This window comes from Petromyzon marinus, chromosome 21 (genome assembly GCF_048934315.1).
Source record: "Petromyzon marinus isolate PM22_M1 ecotype Great Lakes invasive population chromosome 21, UKy_Petmar_22M1.pri1.0, whole genome shotgun sequence".
NCBI lineage: Eukaryota > Metazoa > Chordata > Hyperoartia > Petromyzontiformes > Petromyzontidae > Petromyzon > Petromyzon marinus.
The window spans coordinates 12,194,917-12,216,314 of record NC_133687.1 but is presented as its reverse complement, the minus strand read 5'-3'; the positions used below and the strand labels follow the sequence as shown (position 1 = coordinate 12,216,314).

Below are 21,398 nucleotides of genomic sequence, written 5' to 3'. Positions count from 1 at the left end.
AGAAAGTGGCGACCGCCGCGCCACGCGCACACGCGGTAGGGCGGTAGGGCGCACGCCGCCAGGTAGAGAGACGGCGGCGTTCGATCTAAGAAGCAGAAAGACGCACGGGACGGGGGAGACAGACAGGCAGGCAGACAGACAGCGGGGATGGAGAGATAGCGAGATGGGAGATAGACACACACACACGACGGTGGAGATGTACGTCCAGGCACACAGACAGTGAGATAGAGGGCGAGATGCAATGGGAGATAGACACAGACGAAGTGGGAGATAGACATACAGACAGACGGGGTTGATTTGCGGGTACTGGGACAATCCAGTAAGAGACGAACGTACACTCGAACACAGACTCCGCGATCGGGAGACACACGGACAACAAGAGATGCACGCACATTCGTACAAGACACACACAGACAGAGACAAGGGCTGAGAGACAGACGCCGAACATTGACAGGCTGATAGGGGAAGAGGGTAGGACCGTGGTAGAGGCGTGATGCAGGAGACAGACGGACTCGCATGCGTGGTGAGAGACAAGTGACGGACGGGACTTTGCGAGACAAGTCTGCTTGGGATGAGACAAGTCGGTCCAAGGGTTAGGGGGCAAGAGGAGAATGCAGAGAACTCGAGGTCGGGAGACTTGACGTGACGATAGAGAGAGAGAGAGACACCCCGAGAGACAACCACGGGGAGTAGGTGCCGATAGAGAGGCAGGTGATACAGCATAAGAGAGGGTGGGATAGGCTGTGTGGAACCAGCAGAGACGGGGACAATCTTGTGACAGACCAGACAGTGATACGAGGATTGGGGCACACGGGAAAAGAGACGGGGTAAAGAGAGGACACGGTGACGACAGAGAGAGATACAGGGAGATCTGTTCTGTCTATGCACGCTTTAAAGAGAGACATGTGGAGAGGGAAGGAGATGTAAGGAAGGGGGCAGGAAAAGAGACGTGTTGTGAGACATGCTCGGACGAGGATAGAGGAACGAGATGGACACGGGTTGGACATTGAGAGAGACGCGGAGAAGTTTATCTGACACACGCTGAGAAAAAAAATGTGAATGGGGACTGTTTTAAAATCGGCTAGACAAACGCAACTAATAGAGGTGAGGAAGGGGTAAGAAAAGCGGGTAACAGAGTCTACAGATACATAGGGAGCCAAGTGGTCTTGGTTATTCCCAGGTGAGACTCCGCTTAGACAAGTCTGCAATGACAGAGACCGTATCCTGGGATGGGGATTGTTTGTTGATAGGCAGTCTCAAGTATCTCGGGAGAGAGACTGTTTGGAGATGCATCACAGACCTCGGACGGGTGAAGGACACGAGATGGATTTAGAAAGTTGGAGAGAACAGACACGGAACAAGCTTATTCACAGATGGGACATGCAGGTGGAGACGGACACGCTCATTATGAAGTCTACACACACACATTAGTTTAAGACCACTGTGTTCATTACCGCGCTGAGATTTGTTTAAATGTATCACTACATTTAAAAAAAGGTTTCAGTTCGTTGCAGTGATTTGTGTGTAATAACCCTATAAGGGTCCTTGTCTCCGTTAGGCAGTGTGTGTGTGTGCCACAAGTGTTAAGCGAAACTGGTGGGTGCCTTAATTTGAAAGTTTGACAAGTGGTATTTGATTAGTCTTGTCGGCCGTGTGAGGTATCAAATGCAGTCGTGTTCTACTGTAGCTGCTGTTGTTAGGTACTGCAGTGACACCCCTCTAAGTGATATGGGAAACCGGTCATCTAACTTCGTACTGACCGGTGCGGGTTAAAGTGGTCAGCGGCGTTGTAAATCCGCTGCTGGATGAATGATTTGCAAGGTTCTAGCAAAGGTATCAAATAAAGTACGGCGTTACGTGTAAATTTTACCGCACTCCTGCCCTGCTTGGTAGCTTAATTTATTGATTTGACAGCGTGAAACTTGTAGCAGCTACTTGGGCGTAGTATGCTACGCGCTTAATTAAGACGCAGTGCCTTTTTTGAACGGTCGTGGGACACTGTTTGAAGCTTTGCTTGGGGTTGGATTAATTATCTCGGGCGCAATTAGCGAGCGCGTAGAGTGTTGGGGGAGGGGGTTAATATAATTAATTGTTAACGAAGAGGGACTGGTGTCGTTGGTATCGATCGTTCGAGCGCTTTGTTTTTCGTTTGTCGCTGTTTGTGTCGCCGTAAATGGAATCTTGATTTGGGCTGGCAAGAGGAGATTTTTTTTGAAAAAGGCGGTTGAGCCGGAGTTGAATTTTGGGGGCGGGAAAAGGCGCAGAGATTTTAGTTCTAAAGTGGCAGTGTATAGCCTCATCTGGCACTGCCGCGCTTCTGTACGGGCCCATCCACTTGCGATGATGGTTGTTTGATGATGATGATGCTGATGATGATGGTAGTGATGGTTGATGATGACTGGAGGTTCACGTTTCTCTGAATTTTTGGGAATGTGTTTTTTTGTGTGTGCAAAATGTTGGTATTTACATGTCCAAGATATTTTCTTTGAGTTTTTTGGGCTCACGTTATTTTTGGTTGAATGTATTTTTTGTTAGTTTGACTTAATAGCCGCCCGACTCTTAGAGTTTATTTTCAGTTACGTCTGTATATATATCGGTGTATTGTGATAAATGCGTGTTTTTTGTAAGTACCCGTTAATTTGGCGTGTCATAATGCCAGTACAGTACTGCTACGGTTAATGTAACGGTCGTTAATTATAATTTTGTGATTCCACATCATCACGCCATGTTGTATAGTTTTATGATAAAAAAAATGGCGAAAGACCCCAGATATTTGACTGCGGTTCTCAAAAAGTGCAGAGGACATTAAGCACGACACGCCACCTAAATGATCACACGAATTCATTTACCCTCCCTTCAATGCGCTGAACAACACTCTCAACTCCGTAACAAACCCATGGGACAAACCAAAAGCCGCCGACTTACAGATTATAGCGTTTATACAAATTCAAAAACGCATTCTACCGGTTTTTTTTCAATTACTGCACGTTAAGTGCCGTCATGAAGGGGTTCACACGAGGTCAGGACATAAGTTCAAGATCAATGAAATTGAGCAGAAGATGGTAGTAGTTCGTGTGCCATGTTCAGTTTAGTTGTCCTTAAATTTCCTCTGCTGTGGAAGAAGTCCTTCATCTGTCATCGGGCATGATCGATCCACTGCTGGCTGAGTCCACCCCAAAGCTTAACAAAACGAGGCAGCTGGCCAGGTCGGCTCGGGACACCAGCCCCCGATATTCCTATCACTTTTTTTTTTCCAAAGTGTGCGGCCCCTTAAGTCGTGGGTGTTTTTAATATTAACGTACAAAACCAACCAGCAACCCACGGTGACCAACGACTCTAGAGTTATTACAAAGCATTTCAAGGCGGATCATCATCTTCCCTAAGACGTCGGTAAAATAGGTGTTACCCACTTTGTGGAAAGTTTAACAAGTGGGCCGATGAGTGGTTCCCATCGATTGTCGCGTGTTCAAGCAATCTTGGCGTACAGGCCACACGCAGCCCACCGAACCCTCTTGAAAAGTATCATAACGTATTTAACTTGACTCTGGGATTTAGCGCCCTAAATAATTTGGTATTCCCGCCCTGGTGGGGTCCCTTTTTGGCGCGACAATCACGTGTTCCTCGCCGCCAGGTTATTTCCTCCTGTATTAAAAAAAAAGCTTTAACAACTAACATTTACAGCGTTACAGCTGAGGTTTGAGGGTGTTAATGCGTTAGCTCTGTCCGTCTGTACAATAAAATGTCATATAAATGACGTACATGACATTTATGCCATGGGAATGGCATTTTATCATCGAGTTGTGTTGCTGTTAGGGAGTTGCCCTATGGAGTCCGGACAACTTGCGCGAGTTTAACGAACGGGTTTTTTTTTTAACCATCACGGGTCAAAAAAAGACATCGCATTTTTGCATCACCCCTTTCCTTTGCATATTTTGAAGAGCGACTTGTACGGAAACATTACATTAGAAGGCCGTTAGTGTTAATAGATTAGATTTTTTTTTCTCCCAAAAAGACATCGTTAGGCTACCGTGTGTTGAGGCCATGATCAATCACATCAGTAAACGTTGTGATTTTAGCGGGCGTATCGCTATGCATCGCCGTGGCGCGGTAGCCGGTGTGTTTGGGGCAGTGGCGCCTTCGATTAGCGCGGTGGGCTTACGTAAGGCGCGAAAGAAGTTCAACATGCATACAATGCGCGCTACGGAGCCTGGCAACATGAGTTAGATTCTGTTAAACTTATCCGGGCCTCGAGGGATGGTGCCGAGTATGATGTGCCGAGACAACCCTTGCCTCTTCCCCAACCGGGAATCGAACACGCGTGCTTTAACCCACAGCGCAACGTGGTCAAGCTGTCGCATGCAAAGCTACGAACCCACGGCCGATTAAGTTTGATTCCCGGCCACGGCTACAACATAAGTGGCGAGTGATAGCTGCTGCACCCGGTCTTTGGTATCGAGCTCCCTTCGCGAATTCGCACTTTGCCAGGGTGATAAAGTATGGTCAAACAACCCAAGCTACTAGACACCGCGTGGGAAGGCCATCATTCGGCAAAGAGCTGTAAAGATATGCAGATTTACTGCAGTATAAAATACACCAGACTCTTATCGAGGCGTCTTTCCTGTCGGCAAATTTTCAACAAGGTTAGGTTTTATTATACAATCTAAATCCCTGAGACGCCGTCTCCGTGGTGGCCCCGAGCGAATTGGTGCCAATTCTACATTACTATGGTCGAGGACCAGTGAATCCATAGAAGGACAACAAACTTGGCTTCCCCAAATCTGAATGCCTCGATTTGTTAAACGCAGTGACAGCATCATAAGCCATCATCAATCCACTGATTAATGAAGGCCTCCCTTAGACACCTTATGCGAGTACAAGCCCGTTATCAGCACGCAATGTATAGAAGTGTGTTTGGTTCGTATTTTTCTAAGCAGGATGCGCGTTTTGATTGTCTAAAAATAGTAATAATGATAATCTGCTGAATGCCTCCCCACGCCTTGTCATTCATGGGGGTTGTTTGGTCATAATTCAGGCTGGTTGGTCAGTACGAGTTGGGTGGGCTCCCAGGTTCGGTTCAGACATCACTCGCCACTGCTGTCTTAGCCTTGGCCGGGAATCGAACTCGAGTTGGCGCGGGTAGGTTCGTGGCTAGGTGCGCGAACCACAGGGCACAAACGCATGTGAAAGCTTAACCGCGTTGTCATTACGGGTGGCGCTGTGGTTAAGCTGGCCCTACTCGGAGTCGGAAGGGCACAAGTTGGAGTCACGGGTCGGTCGTGGGGTGGCACGTGGGGGGGAAGGGGGGTCGACTCATAAACCGGTCAAAGTCATGAATCATTCTTCGCACGTAGATAAAATAGATACCGCTTTGTGTAAAGTTCTTAACAGTTGTCGTTTTGTATGAAGAATGGTTCCGTAATGGGATCGTGGGATGTCCACCACTAAGACGGTAGTCTAGCGTCGATCACCCGCACTTTTATTATTTTGCCTGGCGAACATTGTTTATTGTACTTGACTAACCCGCAATGACCAGCGCGGTGAAGTATGGTCAAAATAACCCAGACGCGGCATGGCGTGGGCAGGCCCCTGTTCAGCAGTCGATTGATAAAGGATCCAAAGTAGCAGACGTTGTGCTTGTTTCACGTTATAACATCGCATTTATCGAAGCTTACCATACGAAGTAACTTAACCAAGATAACGTTAACGGCAGGTTAATTAAACGGAACGAGGTTTAAAAAGAAAACGCACACAAAGTAGTCGCTTGTCCATGGGCGATGCCCGGGCAGTGCACGGATTCTCGCAATTAGTTTGGGTTGTGTGGTGACCAAAGTAATCCCAGCGCTGTGAGTACCGTGGAGAGTCCTCCCGAGACTCGGGCTCATCGGCAGTAGGATAACCCCCCCCCCCCAACGTGCGTGTTCATTTCTGTGAGTTTGGTGGAGGTGGGAAGGGGGAGATTCTTAATTTCTATGTTTTTAAATCCATTTAGTTCTGACCATTTCCGACCACACGGACCGTTGCGTTTATGAAATTAACCCTTTGCGAGCCGAGAGAGGGTAGAGGGGGGGTTGCTGATGCTTTGCCCGGCGGGGTTCCATAACGGTCCGCATCTCCACCTTGCTTGCTCGCTCTCTTACCTTCTTTGACGTGCCATTGCCATCTTGCAAACGAGTTGTAGAATTCAGCAACCAAGCCTCCCCCCCCCAAACACCATACACGGCCCCCCTCTCTCTCTGCCGCCCCCCCTTCAGGGTCTGTTCAACTTTGTTTTCCTCCCTGTTTATGGGTCTCACCAATCGAGCGCAATTTCCCAAAAGCGTCGCTCACTGTTGTGTGTGTGGGCTATCGTTGTTGACCATCGTGGTGAAGTATGGTCAAAAAACCCAGCCACTCCCGACACGGCCCACGCACGGGGTAGGGAGGCCCTCTAGCAGTGGACAGACAAAAAATACTGCACATAGGCACAAACTTACAGTTTATTTTCATTCGCGGACTTCATTTTTTTCGATAGATAGAACTTGCTGCTCACTCATTGGAATGTTCGAAATGTCTTTGCATATTGCATATCGAATTAATTTAAATTGTAGGCCTATATCTCATATGTTTATATAATGGTACAACTGTTTAACTCGTATGACAAGTTCACTTGATTTGTTTGTGCGGCTCAAGCGTATAATTACGTTGGCGTTAGCTTTTTTTGCCTGTTTAAATTTGTGGTGCGGCTTTTTAATAATTGTAATCGATAATATTTAGACGATCAATTTATCACGGTGGACTCGGCACCGAAGGGGGGGAATTGTCCAGTTATGAACAGAATTTAACGGCGGCATTTCTGCACCGTTGCAGTGATTTTATGAACACATAGACATATATGCAACTGTGAAATGAAATGAGAATTCCTTATTCCCCACGACCAGTGTTCGCTTTTTTGATGGTCGCCGCGAGGTATCGGCAAAACGGAATGATTTGCTCAGAAGCCTACTGCAATGTCTGACGTGTATGGTATCAGTATTTTCTTTGAATTTGGTGGGGGGGGGGGGACGGGGGTGGGACATCTCTATGAAATATGATGCGGTGATGAGACTGCGTCGGCAGCGGTGCACAATCGCAAAAAAAAACCCCGCACACTTCAACACATTCCTCAATGGCAGCGAGCTTATAACATTTAAAACGTATGTTCGACGTTTCGGACAAAGGGGCTTTAATAGCACACATGATATGAAAGATGGTAACCCCCCCCCCCCATCAATGAATGAGTTAATATAATTTTAAATTCTTTGCTGGATTAAGGCCCTGTCTCTCACGTATCAGTTTTGGAGGTTCATGACCACAATTCTATTGTATAATTAAAACTATATACAACCCGGATGAAGGGCTCCTCACCGACTACCGTAATGTAACAACAATTTGAATATTGTTGTTACATTACGGTAGTTATATATTCTTATGTATTTGTGTGTAATATACAAACTAACTAATATACAACGTATCGACAGCCGTCGTATAACCGTGGCAATAGCCTCTTGCCAATGATGTCACCGACTCCCGTTTAACACGGCGCGTTCCCATTGTGATATTGTATTGTATTTATAGCGTGTAGTATCACAGAAGTACTGTATCGTGTGACAGTACTATACCGCACCTTGTAATGAGCCATCGATTTATCATCGATAGTTACGCTCGCGATCATACGCGTATCATGTAAGAATCTATGTTAATCGAATTGTGCAAATGCGTGACTTAAATTTGCAAATGCGACATTTGGAGTCTCCTCCCGACGCGCACGCTACGAACGAAACGTAGCAAGTGGGGGAAACAATAAAAACGAGTCGGTAAAAATGTGACTTGATGGATCTATTATAAAATATAACTCGTGTTTTTATCGATCCGTACGTTGTATAAAATGAGGATACATCACTCCCGCAACCACAGAGCCGCTACGATTCGCTGCTCTTGCAAAAAAAACAATAGATTGTTTTAAATTAATCTAAGCGCAACAACAAATCAATCGAATCGCCGGCGAGTGATGGTGTTACATCAATTCTGTGCCTCCAAACAATAACAATTATAACTTTCCGATCGATGTTTAACCAGCGCAGAGGCGTGCACACACAGATACTGTAACGCTACAGTATATATCTATACAGTACTCTTTCAATCGAATGCTCGCAAGTTTAAACCACGATCAAATGGTCCGCCCAGCCCACCACGACCATCATTTCTCACAGCTGGTCTATAAAAAGCGTACCGTGTCGTGTTCTGCTAAGTCGCTAGCGGTTTGTACCACTCCCCGTCGCAGGAATGTGGAATTTCCAACGCCCGTTTTTTTGTTGCTCAATATGGAGAGACGCCGAGTTCCCCCCCCCCCTCCCACACGAGAGACGCGCGCGGTTGGGGATCGCTTTTAAGTCTCGTGTCATTTGAGGGGTGTGGTTTGATCACAAGGCGTAGGGGGAGGCCTTCAATCCAGCAGTGGATTAACATTGCTCGGTGAAACAACAATAATAACAACGCGTAGTCGGGCGTTCGGAGGTGGAACTGTTGGGTCACCTGTCGCAGGTGTTTTGTGCGATAAAAGTCAAAATGCGCCGTTCGGGGGAGGGGTGGCGGGTTTGGTGACCCGATCTCGCCCCGAAAGTCTCTTCCCTCGCCCCCTCTAATTTTTAATTCTTCCTGCGCCTGTGCGCCGTTTGTTCAGGCGCCAACAGGCCACATGTACAGCCTGTTTTTTTTGTGTGCGTGTCAATCCACCGCTGGATGTGGGCCTCTCCACGCCATGGCGATCGTGCGGGGTTAATTTGACCATACTTCACCACGCTGGTCAGTGCGGTGTTGGCTAAACAGGTGCCAAGAGCGCGGACGGGCATATTCGTTTTGCTGAATGACCACGGGGTGGACGCGTTGCTGTAGGGTTATGCGAAACGGTTCCCCCAGGTGCGGTGCGGATTTCAGAATGTCGCTTTATTTTTTCGTTAGGCGGCAGAAATATTTAATTGCAGCTTGAGTTGGCCAGCGGACCGTTTTTAAACCTCGGCTTCATATTCCGTACGGCCCGTGACCACACCCGTGGCTCGCCACTTCGAACCGGCCCGCATACGACGCGATTCCCTTGCTGCTGCGAGCGTCTTGGTAGTCGCACTAATCGGGTACTAGAGGCGAGAATGTATATTCGCGCAAAGAGCAGTGTGTTTCTAATTCAAGTGCACTCGGTCACTTACTCTGACCTGAAGTCAATGATGTATGCGTGTCATGTGCGTCTCGCCAAAGGTATTTTTTTGAACGTTCTATTTCACCCTCGGTAATCGGAAGGTTCCCGTAGTTCTTGATCGACGCCCACGCATTTGTGCCGCGCCAGTGATGAAGAGGATGGAATGCTTTCCCTTCGTAAATGTTGGCGGCGGGGGGGGGTGTTCTCTGGGAGCTGTGGCATCTTTTCAAACGAAACAAATACGTCAATAAGCCCAGACCAGATATTTCACTTGGTAAACCTGAGGTTGCATAACTTTTAGTGGTTCCAATTTATTTTTGGTCTAAAAAGGTGCATTCGATAACCGTTTGCAATGAGTGGATTGTAAAATAATCCACGCTTATTAACCAAATTAATACATTTGTTTGGACTAAAGTCTTACTACTTTTATGGACTAAAAATCACCCCATGGAAAGTTTTTTTTCTTCCCCCGAAGTCTCAAAGCGCAAGGGCTTTATTGCAATTAGTCTGGAGACTCGAGAAAGCCTTTCTTGTGTAAAACAAAGATGGCATTGTTATTATTAAAGTATAACCTAATTAAAATATGATTATGGTTCAACTGACGGAGCGGTCGCGCAGTGGTTGTCGGAAGTTGGCGCAATGCACAATGAACCCAGCGTCCCGAGTTCCATTTCCCGGCCACGACGTCGTCTGTAGCCGAGTGCCTTCCGAACCGGTCTCTCCCCTCCACAACCTCCTCGTCAACCCACATTGACCAGCGCGGTGAAGTGTGATCAAACAAACCGCCGCTTGAGTGACGCGGCGTGTGGAGGAGGGTCTTCATCCAGCAGTCGATTGACCGGTAACATCAATAGCAGCGCGCCAACGTCAGGTGAGAAAACAAAAATCCGCCTGGCCGCAGGGAATCTGCGGCTGGAAGCGAGTCGTCACGAAATTCATTTTTCGTCGTGGTGGCCATCGTCGCGACGTCCACCGTGGCGTGGAACAGACGCGGGCGTGGCGCTCATTGTTAAGATGATCCCCCCCAACAACGGGAGAGGCGAAGACTGCGAGTTGAAGATACTTTTATTTGCCGCACGGACGATCCCGTTCGGCCAGTTTTCCGACTATTTTACAAGGGAGATCGGGGTCCGTGAGCGCGGCAGCAACAAAAAGGAAAGACAGCTGCCTATCGATATTGCAGATTAACGGGTTGCCGCATGCTCCCGAAGGAATATTGCTCAAACTGTGTCGGAACGAGCTTTGCTTTTATGAAGAAATGTCGCGGTACAGAAGTAGTTTTTTCTTCCCCCGTTCAAACGAATCTGTCTCCTTTCATTGACTTGGGTCACGGACGGTCTAGAATGCGTACACAACTCAACACGTTCGTCAATAACCGACAACGCTTTCGGCCATTGGCCCCTTCTGTAGGTAGTAGTTTGTCAAGTTGGTGTACCATTGTGAAAAGTCACGGTTTTCCCGATGCGTTTATTACAGTGAGGGGAAAAAAGTATTTGATCCCCTGCTAATTTTGTTCGTTTGCCCACTGACAAAGAAATGATCAGTCTAATTTTAATGGTAGGTTTTTTGAACAGTGAGAGACAGAATAACAAGAAAATCCAGAAAAACGCATGTCAAAAATGTTATACATTTATTTGCATTTTAATGAGGGAAATAAATATTTGACCCCCTCTCAATCAGATTTATGGCTCCCAGGTGTCTTTTATACAGGTAACGAGCTGAGATTAGGAGCACACTCTTAAAGGGAGTGCTCCTAATCTCAGCTTGTTACCTGTATGAAAGGCATCTGTCTACAGAATCAATCAATCAGATTCCAAACTCTCCACCATGGCCAAGACCAAAGAGTTCTCCAAGGATGTCAGGGACAAGATTGTAGACCTACACAAGGCTGGAATGGGCTACAAGACCATTGCCAAGCTGCTTGGTGAGAAGGTGACAACAGTTGGTGCGATTATTCGCAAATGGAAGAAACACGAACTGTCAATCTCCCCCGACCTGGGGCTCTATGCAAGATCTCACCTCGTGGAGTTGCAATGATCATGAGAACGGTGAGGAATCGGCCAAGAACTACATGGGAGGATCTTGTCAGTGATCTCAAGGCAGCTGGGACCATAGTCACCAATAAAACAATTTGTAACACACTATGCTGTGAAGGACTGAAATCCTGCAGCGTCCGCAAGGTCCCCCTGCTCAAGAAAGCACATATGATTCAGAGGACAACTGGGTGAAAGTGTTGTGGTCAGATGAGACCAAAATGGAGCTCTTTGGCATCAACTCAACTCGCCGTGTTTGGAGGAGGAGGAATGCTGCCTATGACCCCAAGAACACCATCCCCACCGTCAAACATGGAGGTGGAAACATTATGCTTTGGAGATGTTTTTCTGCTAAGGGGATGGGACAACTTCACCGCATCAAAGGGACGATGGACGAGGCCATGTACCGTCAAATCTTGGGTGAGAACCTCCTTCCCTCAGCCAGGGCATTGAAAATGGGTCGTGGATGGGTATTCCAGCATGACAATGACCCAAAACACACGGCCAAGGCCACAAAGGAGTGGCTCAAGAAGAAGCACATTAAGGTCCTGGAGTAGCCTAGCCAGTGTCCAGACCTTAATCCCATATAAAATCTGTGGAGGGAGTTGAAGGTTCGAGTTGCCAAACGTCAGCCTCGAAACCTTAATGACTTGGAGAAGATCTGCAAAGAGGAGTGGGACAAAATCCCTCCTGAGATGTGTGCAAACCTGGTGGCCAACTACAAGAAACGTCTGACCTCTGTGATTGCCAACAAGGGTTTTGCCACCAAGTACTAAGTCATGTTTTGCTGAGGGGTCAAATACTTATTTCCCTCATTAAAATGCAAATCAATTTATAACATTTTTGACATGCGTTTTTCTGGATTTTTTTTGTTATTCTGTCTCTCACTGTTCAAATAAACCTACCATTAAAATTATAGACTGTTCATTTCTTTGTCAGTGGGCAAACGTACAAAATCAGCAGGGGATCAAATACTTTTTTCCCTCACTGTAGGTTATTCGAACAAGCGCTGTTTTTTGGATCAAAAGTTGGAAAATTTATCTGGTGTGTAAATCGATGGGTGTTGTATATACATACTCTTTGGTTCTTTCGGTAAAGTCACGTAGATAGAAGAGTAATAATAGATCACGCCTTTTCGATCGCTACTCAAGCAACCGTCTCCCGCCTGAAGACGGTTGCTTGTGTGGCGATCGAAACGTCGTGATCTAGTATTATTTTTCTTCTACCTACGTGACTTCACCGAAAGAACCAAAGATTTCTGCAGTCACGAAAGCTTCGTTTCAAGAATGTTGCATATAAAGTTACAGCGCAATCGCCGCCGGTTACAAATCAGGACACGGTGTGAAATGAAGCCCCACGTGACATGCTGTCCCAATCGCCGTTTTTAACTGGACGCCAGTCGATTGTGGGCCGCTGCACAAACCGATCGCATTTTGGAAAACGGCAAAAAGCGACTCCGACTTACTCGATTAAGAAGCAAAAAAAAACCAAGACGGGCGATTACCGTTTGAATACTCGAGTAGAATTCGTTCTCCAACTTCTTTTTAATGGGAGACCCAGAGTCTGACGCTTATGCGGACTCGGCGTAGAGTGGCCCGAGATGAACTCTGCTGACCGTATGGCAACGTGGGGGGGTCGGGTTGTGGCTGCTGGCACTCTTGGGGCAGTTGACGGGCCGCAAGCAGGGTTAGGTTGAGAGGAACCCTTCTGTGGTCTTGTACAACCAAGTTACCCGTTGCATAGTAGGCTACGGTAACTACAATTGTAGTTTACCTTATTTGTCTGGCAGAGGTGACGATGACGGTGAACCAGCTCTCTAACACTGCAAGTGATGGGAAACCGATATGGCAGGAATTGTGCTGGCTAGAAACGGGAGTCCTAAAAGACGCAAAACGCGTTTCTTACAGCGCAAAGGGGCGCTATGGTGGACCCATCATTGGCAGATCCAATTGGCGAATCCCATGGTCACACTGGGATCGCCTTTTGCTGCCTGATATAAATAGGTTTTTGATGATGACTGATGTTGACCTTGACGTTAGAAATGACCTTGGCAATGGACACGCACGGGGGTTGGGGGGGGGGCCTTCGGCAAATGTTCGGTCTGTTCTTTCATGGAAGGAACGATGCAGTTTCGCAAGACGTTCTGCCAACGATGCACATTGTTTATCCATAAAGTTCGGCTCTTGAGTCTTATTGGGCGTTGTTGAGTCGTGCAAACACCCCGGATGGTGTGAGTTGAGGTTATTTTATGTTGTGGCTACTCACGAATTTTCAGGTGGTTAACGTGTGTCGTGTTAACTTTGCGAACTATCGGTTGGTTCGCCCAACCACCTATGGGGGGGGGGGGGGGACGCACGCGACCCTTGTGGCCGCGAGGTCAGGGTGTTCTTAGCTGGTAAGGGTCTGTTGTTGTTCCTCCTCTTGTTGTTGCAAAAAAACCATGGCTGGTTTGTCATTTGGGAGCGGCCGTGTCCCAGAAGAAGTGGGCAGAGTCTTAAGCGCTACGATTTTCGGGGACGTGGCCATTTAAAAAAAAAATGTGTATAAGCTGCGTTTCGTTAATGCGCTTTAGGCCTTGAGATTAGGGAGCCTACATATCTGCACACTTTGTCATACGGTAACAGCCGACATTCGTCGCGAAAAGACGATGACATCACCAAGGTGCTTTGTGCCAGGCTAGGTGCAATTTGGGGTCAAGCGAAGTGTCTTTCGAAGGCTTCCTGACGAGGTGGGGGTAACAGCCTCTGGGGTTTGTTATGAGTTACACATGACTGAGATTACTGGGAAACGCGCTTCCCATTTTAAGGTGCATCAGTTCGGTACTGTGCTCGCTGTTATGAGCGTCGATCATCTGCTCTCCCCCCCCTTGTCATCGGAGGGCGATTGCCTCCAACTGCCGAGTTAGCGTCCTTCACAAACCTCCACAGAAGATCGATATTAGCACCACAACTGCCATTATTAAGCGTGACTTGTACCAGATGCATACACGGGGGTTGGGGGGGGGACGCGTAGCTGTTGTAATGTCCATACCGCTGTTTGGGAACTTGCAGCGACAAAAGCACGAAGCGCGCGGCAGGTGCTTCTGAAAGCGAATTGTGTCGTTTTCTGGCGGAAGGGGAGCGTGCAAGCGCCCTCCACTACGTTCGTAGCACGGCTGTCCTTGGTTGCCCCCATTCCCAGAATGTGTGTGTGTGTGCGCGCTCGCTCGCGTGTACGTACGGTGGGAGCGTAAGCGCTATAGTTCGACTCGGTCACGTATTAGTACCTGTTTGCAGGCTACTGGGGAGGCAAAGGTGGCCGGGCGTGGTGTTTGGTCACCCCCTCGTGTGCCGTTTCGGCCTAAATAGGTACTGGCTAAGAGCGCTTGCCCCAATCGGTTAGTTAATGCTATGAGGGTGATCTTTGTCTAACAAAGTCGGGGGGGTGTAGGGAGCGGTGGCGCGGTGGTTAGCGCGCTGCGACATAAGTGTGATTCCCGGTCACACGGCTGACATGAGTTGCGAGTGCCTGGCACCTGTACCGGTCCAGGGTGAACTCTTCACATTCCCTGATCAAATCAACAATGGCCAGGGTGGTGAAGTATGGTAATCCTTCTACTCGCTCCCCCGGCCCCAAATAATCGCTACGGCGTGGCGAGGCCTTCATTCCCAGCAGTTGACAGATTGCGTTTCTAAAACGAGTACTTGATGTAAAGATAAAAACGTCACCTTTTACTCGTCTCCATCTACGTGTGTTGTCTTGTTAGGCCGATACAGCGGCGCGTTTCGGATACGGAATTCCCAAACGCGTTCAAATACAGTTTTTACCTTCAGCATACAGTATACAGCAGGGTTTCTGAATACCGTATGCGCAACTTTCATCTCGGACGTCCGGGGCATGTGTCCAACTGAAACGTCGAACAAACAGCGACCTCGGTTCGATTCCTCACCGCGTACCATTTACCGCGGTTGCATACACAATGGTGTAAGATTGGCCACATGGCCTGGGCCTCTCCTCCCCGTGTCGATTTCATCGACATTGAATGTCTGCTGCGTTGTCACTCGGGCACGTCCTGGGGAAACACCCCGACGACACTCGGGGGGAGGGAGGGGCGCCCTTAATAGGCGCTCGCTAACAGCGTCTGGCCTCAATCCGTGGGAGGATTTGGTGACGTTGGGTGGGGTGGCCGAGTCCCACGATTTGCGAGCGCGTTTACGTGTGAAAGTGGCCATGATATATAGACACACGCGCACACACACACACGTGGGGGGGCAGGGGACAGGTGAGTCACCCGCGTTCCGTGTCTGCTAATGCGGAATCCATTCATTCGCTTGTGGCGAGTTGCGATCGCGATTATGATCGATCCCAAGGTTTTTGTTGTTCGTTTCTAGCCCGCGGTTGTCCGCCCTGGTTGTGGTCGCTATCTGAAGCGGGTGGGCGGGCGAGGGGAGGGGGGTGGAAAGAGTGGACATGCCCACTCAAAACCACCACAGCGGGTCACCACCACCACCAACCCTTTCCCGGTCGCCCCAAGTGCGCCTCGACACGCGTAATTACGGCGCCTGTGTGAATATGAAACGCGCGCCGCCTCCAATGGCCGCGTCGCTTTGTGGCCGATGCGAGCGAGAGGGGGGGTGGAGAGATGCTGGGTGGTTGGGGGGGGTCCTTTCTGCTGCTTCGTCCCTTCTGCCATTGGACCGAGGGGGGAGGAGTAGTGGTGGGGTGGTTCTCTCCTCTCCGGACACATCGAGTTTTGGTGGTGGGTGGAGAGGGGGGAGAGTTGGCGGGTTGACTCGTCAGGGTTTCTGGGCTAGGCTCGGGGCTTCTTCTCTCTGCGTGACGGCGTCACTTGTGACTTGGGGTTCAGGCATTGGGAGGAGGAGGGAGCGCTATCTTAGTAGGAGGAGGAGGCTGTGGTAGCAGCGTGAGATGCAGCGCCTCTCGGCTACAATAACGGTTCGCGTTCATCGGAGCTCGCTCCTACCCCCCCCCCCCCCGAAGAAAGAAGACGAAGACGCCGTTGTTGCGCCGTTTGTGATCGTGGCTTAATGGGAGGCGTTAACGCGCGGCGTATGGCCGACGTTTTTTAAAAGATGTGACATTTGCGAATTATTATAGCGTTAAATGCGTTGTGTCAATCGCGCGCTAGTTTGGCTGTTATCGGTTGACATTCGTTCGGTCGCCAATGAACAAGGAGGTAACGAAGGCACCGGGGCGCGACGTTTTTTTGTTCAGTTTGGTTGCTGATGGAAATGTTGTTTAGTCGCTGCCGGGCTAATTGTGTCCCCATTGGTGTTTTAAATGAGTGAGCGATTACATTCTCAGCGCGCGCGCACACACATAAGAAGTGCCGATGATGATGATGATGCTGTGGCTTGTGTTTTTTTGTTTGTTGTAGAGATCGGATTAACTTGTTTTGAAAAGAAAAACGCGATTCGGCTTTTTGTAATGTTTTGTTCGTACCAAAAAAAATAAACCCAAGTTAATACGAGTGGGGTTTTTTTTTTTTACAAACCCGCGTTATTCACACCGAAGCGGCGGCGGCGTCGGCTCAAGCCGCCGCCGCCGCTCGCTTCGGAGCGTCCCTTGCCGCTTTGCCGTTCCATTTCCACGCAATATCGCTCGCTACGATTAGCAGCCGCCTCCGCGAGTGATACAAAGACGGACGGATGACGACAACAACAAAAAGGGACGATTCCGCGTGTGGGTGTTGCTCCGTAAGCTCGCCCGACTCTTCGATGTGTTGAGTCTCTGCGCTGGTCTCTCTCCTTCCCCCCCCCCCGCACTGTCGCTCGTGTCCTATTGCTAGAATTTTCTGATGTATCGATGCGTATGCAGCAGCAGCCACCACTGGGGCTCCCTCCCGAGCCCCCCCCCCCCCGACGCTTTCAGGAGTCACAATGGGCTTTTTTTCTCCCCCCCCCCCCGTGTCGTCGCGTGCTCTCGATTCTGCCGTCAGCGGCCAACCTAGGCGCGTCTTAATTTCCGAGGGGTGTGGCCCATTGTGTGGGTTTTAAAACAAAAAGAAATCTGTCCTCGTGTTGTTGTTGTTGTCGTCTTATGCTGGTTGTTGTCCGCGCCGCGTGTCTTCCCTTCCCCCCCCTCCTCAAGAGTTTTGGCCGCAGCTGTCGCCACCGCTGGCCGCCGCCACCACCACCTTTATTGTCCAGTGAAGTGAGTAACACGAGGGACATCGGGCCCATTTCGTCATCTCGCCTTCTCGGCGCTTTGATTGTCACACGGAGCGCGAGCGTGGCCACGTGTGAGCGAGAGATTTTTTTTGAAAGCAAATAAATGAACAAAAGGACGTCGCTGCCACCGTGGGGGTTTTCGTCGCTTTGGCACCCCCCCCCCTCTCCACCCTCTCCCAGTCCCCACCCCCGCCCCTCCAAGCTTCTCACTCCTCAACCCGACCTGACCCCCCCCTCCTCTCCTCTCCAAGCTTCTCACTCCTCAACCCGACCTGACCCCCCCCCCTCCTCTCCTCTCCAAGCTTCTCACTCCTCAACCCGACCTGACCCCCCCTCCAAGCTTCTCACTCCTCAACCCGATCTGACCCCCTCTCCTCTCCCAGCTTCTCACTCAACCCGACCTGACCCCCCCCTCTCCCAGCCTCACTCCTCAACCGAACTGAACCCCCCCCTCTCCTCTCCCAGTCCCCCTACTTAACCCAACCTGACCTCCTCTTCTCTCCCAGTCCCCCTACTTAACCCGACCTGACCCCCTTACTCCTCTCAAAGGCTCCCTATTAATTAGCTCAACTGGACAACTTCTCTCCCAGACAACCCCACTCATTAAGCCGGCCTTTCCTCTAACCAAAAAAACTCCACGTTCAATTCGTTAACAGCACTGACCCACGAATGGAAACAAAAATTGGAATGATCAGTGTCGTTTTGGGCATTGGCCCTTCTTCATATCACTTAACTGGAGGCCAGATAGACGGAGTTGGATAATAAGGGTGGGAAACTGCACTTATGAACACAATGGGGTGCGTTAAGGGCCTTTATTTTGGGCTTAAGGTCCCGTGTTTATCGGTCACGGTGCCCGTGTCGAGTTGGGATTGCTCAGTTCATGAAATTGTAAGTCGCTTTTGAGTAGAAGAGGCGTTTATTTAATCGTCCTCTGTCCAAATCAAGTTTGTTACTAATTTGTCACGAGCACGCGCGGTTATACACCTGATGGCCACAACTGCGTTTTTTATATGTGCCGAGAGTCGTGACGCCATGGTGGGGTTGGGACCCTGGTGAGAGACCGCTGTGGTTTTACCATTAATGTAACAAAAAACGAACCCTGGGGTTTTACACCCCCCCTCCCCCCCATGAGGTGGTGAAGTGTAAATATTCAGTGGTTATTGTTGTTGACTTTTGGGTTATTTTGTTCGACTGTTATTCTTTTAAAATGTCACGTGTCATTAATGCATGGTGATCTCCACTTCGTGAAACCGATGGAATGAATTGTGCGTTTCTGTTTTGTGCAGTGACGAATGAAGTGGCCACTCGTTCTTGCTAAATGGCATTTAAAACGTGGAGTCGCAGTGTTATAGTTAAAACAATTGAAATTTATTGCAGAATATCTCTTTCAAGTTGAGATTATTAACATTGAGATTCCTGCATATATAACTAATTCCGCACGTATTACTTGCCTTATATATAGATATATAAAAACAAAAAAATACGGAAAAGTATTGTTCTACCCACATATATTTACTTTCCTGGCACGACATGCATTGTAATGTTATGTCTGTATTTTTCCAACCCCCTATTTTTTATTTGTGTTGTGTAGGACTTGAAACTAGCAAAAAAAAATCTTGCGAGTAGGTGCAGGCTGTTTCTTTTGTGTTGAACATAAATGGGCAAACCTGCCCACTGGGAGTCGCGTTCAACGGTTTGATTTTTTTATTTTGTTGAAGCTCCACAGCATTTATTTATTAATTTACATGAACATGCCGCATTGTACCATATGTGCAGTAAGCACCACGGTCCCTTGTCAATCTGCTTCTGCGTGAAGGCTTCCTGCCCCCCCCAACCCCCATTTAAATGTCAATTCATGGGGGCCATTTGACCATGCTTCACCACCCTGGTCAGTGTGGGTTGGAAAGGGGAGGCCCAGGATCGGTTCAAATATCCCTTGCTAACCATGGGTGTGTGTGTGTATATATATACACACATGGATGTGTGTACTGTATATATATACACATACACAAATATAACCTTTTTATGTGTTTCTTTACTTGCTGATTTGTTTGCGGTCACGTGGGCACCGAGTCACTCACTCCTAACGAGAGTGAGGAGCAGCTAATAATTAAACCTGCGTGTGCATAAACTGACACTTTTGCTCTTGCAAGCACGGTTATTCCCGAAATTTGAATAATTATGTTTTATATACAAACGCACAAGTTGTGAACTCGAACACATTTTGTTCTTTTTAAAAAAAAATGCGAATGAGGGCAAAAAATTACTTGATTTATTTTATTAAAAATAACTTTACACATTCGTCAATAACACTGCCTTGAAAATGAAAAAGATGTAATAGGCGGCGTTTTGCCTGTTGACTTTTTTAAGGCGGCGTGAATGACAGCTGTGACTTTGTTATTTGTGGTTGGGCACCACTGCCAGCGTAGCAGCATCACAAAATAATTGTCTTTTTATTAGCTCTCCTTAACCGAAAGCCGCTTGGAAAAATAATGTAATAAATAGATTTTTTCATTTTTTATAATAACATTTGAAGGCAGCCTTCAAATTCTCACACGAAAGTGGTGGTGGTGGAAAATTGTACATTGGAAAATGTTTTCAAAATAGATTTTGGGTTAAACTGCTGACATAACGATCTGAACAAATCTGTCATCTGGCATAAACTAAAAATCAATAACGAAAAATATTTCCGTCGTTTTAAACATTGCATTACATACATTACAATGTAATTTAAATATACGTGTAAAATAATGAGAATTTATACCACATTTTGTGTTTTATATACGAGCCAACAATTTGGTCAGATCTTTTGTGGCCCAACGCCAAAAATCAACTGCGAATAATAAAATTGGCTATGAAAATCTACTACGTGTTAAATTAGAAAACGTGTCATTCTAGTCGACTGGCAAATTGATCTTAGGTGGAAGGAGAAAGGAACCTTTTGAGATGCCAAATGCACTTACGGTTGACTTCATTATCCACGGGTGGATTTTTTTTTTGGAGGGGGGGGGGGGGTTGCGGATTAACTGCACTTGAAAAAGAATGATGACATCACAAATTATTAGCTGCTCCTCACTCCATCGGGGGTTAGTCATACCTGTGCCCGCGTGATCGCAAGTAAAGTGATTGCTTCAATTACTTTAATCTCCGCATAGGTAAACACTACATTACATTGTATAGCCTAATTTATAAACCTTTGCATTATACTGTGTTTTTGTTAACCTCTTACCCCCACCCGCGGACGCCTCCATTACTGTGGTAATCAAGAGTTTGATTATGTTAGTAAAGTTCATCCATGAAGGATAATAATTAAATTTTTAAAGCTGTGAAACGCAAGTATCTCTAAAGTGTTCTTGGCAGTGCACAATGAAAAAATTGCAGTAATTTGGGTAAGATAGGCGAAACTACAGATTACACCACTGACAGCCTAACAATAAGCATGTACGCATGTGTGCACGTGGAGCCCCGTTGGGAAATCCACACCTTTTGAACAAGAGGACTCTGACCCAGCGCCTGGCACTTGACTGCGAAGAGACACAAAATGCCGTGGTGGCCATCTGCAGTGGAAACGCCTCCTGCCCTCCCCGGGAGCCAAATATGGCCCAAAACCTAATTTCTAACGGTCCGCTGCTACATTGAGGGGTTACCGCTTCGAAACGTCCCCCAAACGCTAATTATCCATCACACACAGCAAGCAACTTTGTCATCCGTCTCGGGCACCAGCGGGGGAAATATTTTCTACCTGGTCAGAACACACCTCGGTCGCTTCCGTCAACCTCGCAAGGGTCTCTTGGAGTGCCGTAAGTTACTGAGGTTTACGTGGTAATGGAAAAGTATTCTAAAGTCCAATTTGGCCCTCGGTAAAAGGAAACGTTTCCCCACCTCTGTGTTCAGAGGTCGTGACCAAGGCGGGACACGGCGTCTCTCTGGCCGTGTTTGGGTTGTTTAAAAAAAAAAAGGAGAATTCTCTTTCTCCGCCGACTGCCA

General features: G+C 48.0%; 1 long non-coding RNA gene across 5 annotated transcripts in view; it reads left to right on the top strand.

Annotated features, from left to right (window-relative positions):
• The window catches only part of LOC116944405 (uncharacterized), a 39,194-nt gene that overhangs the window by 306 nt on the left and 17,490 nt on the right, over positions 1 to 21,398 (top strand). For 3 of the 5 annotated variants that reach the window (XR_012942542.1, XR_004403088.2, XR_004403092.2), the window contains exon 2: positions 17,332 to 17,394. This is a non-coding gene — a long non-coding RNA (uncharacterized LOC116944405). The other 2 variants (XR_012942544.1, XR_012942543.1) reach the window with 2 other exon arrangements.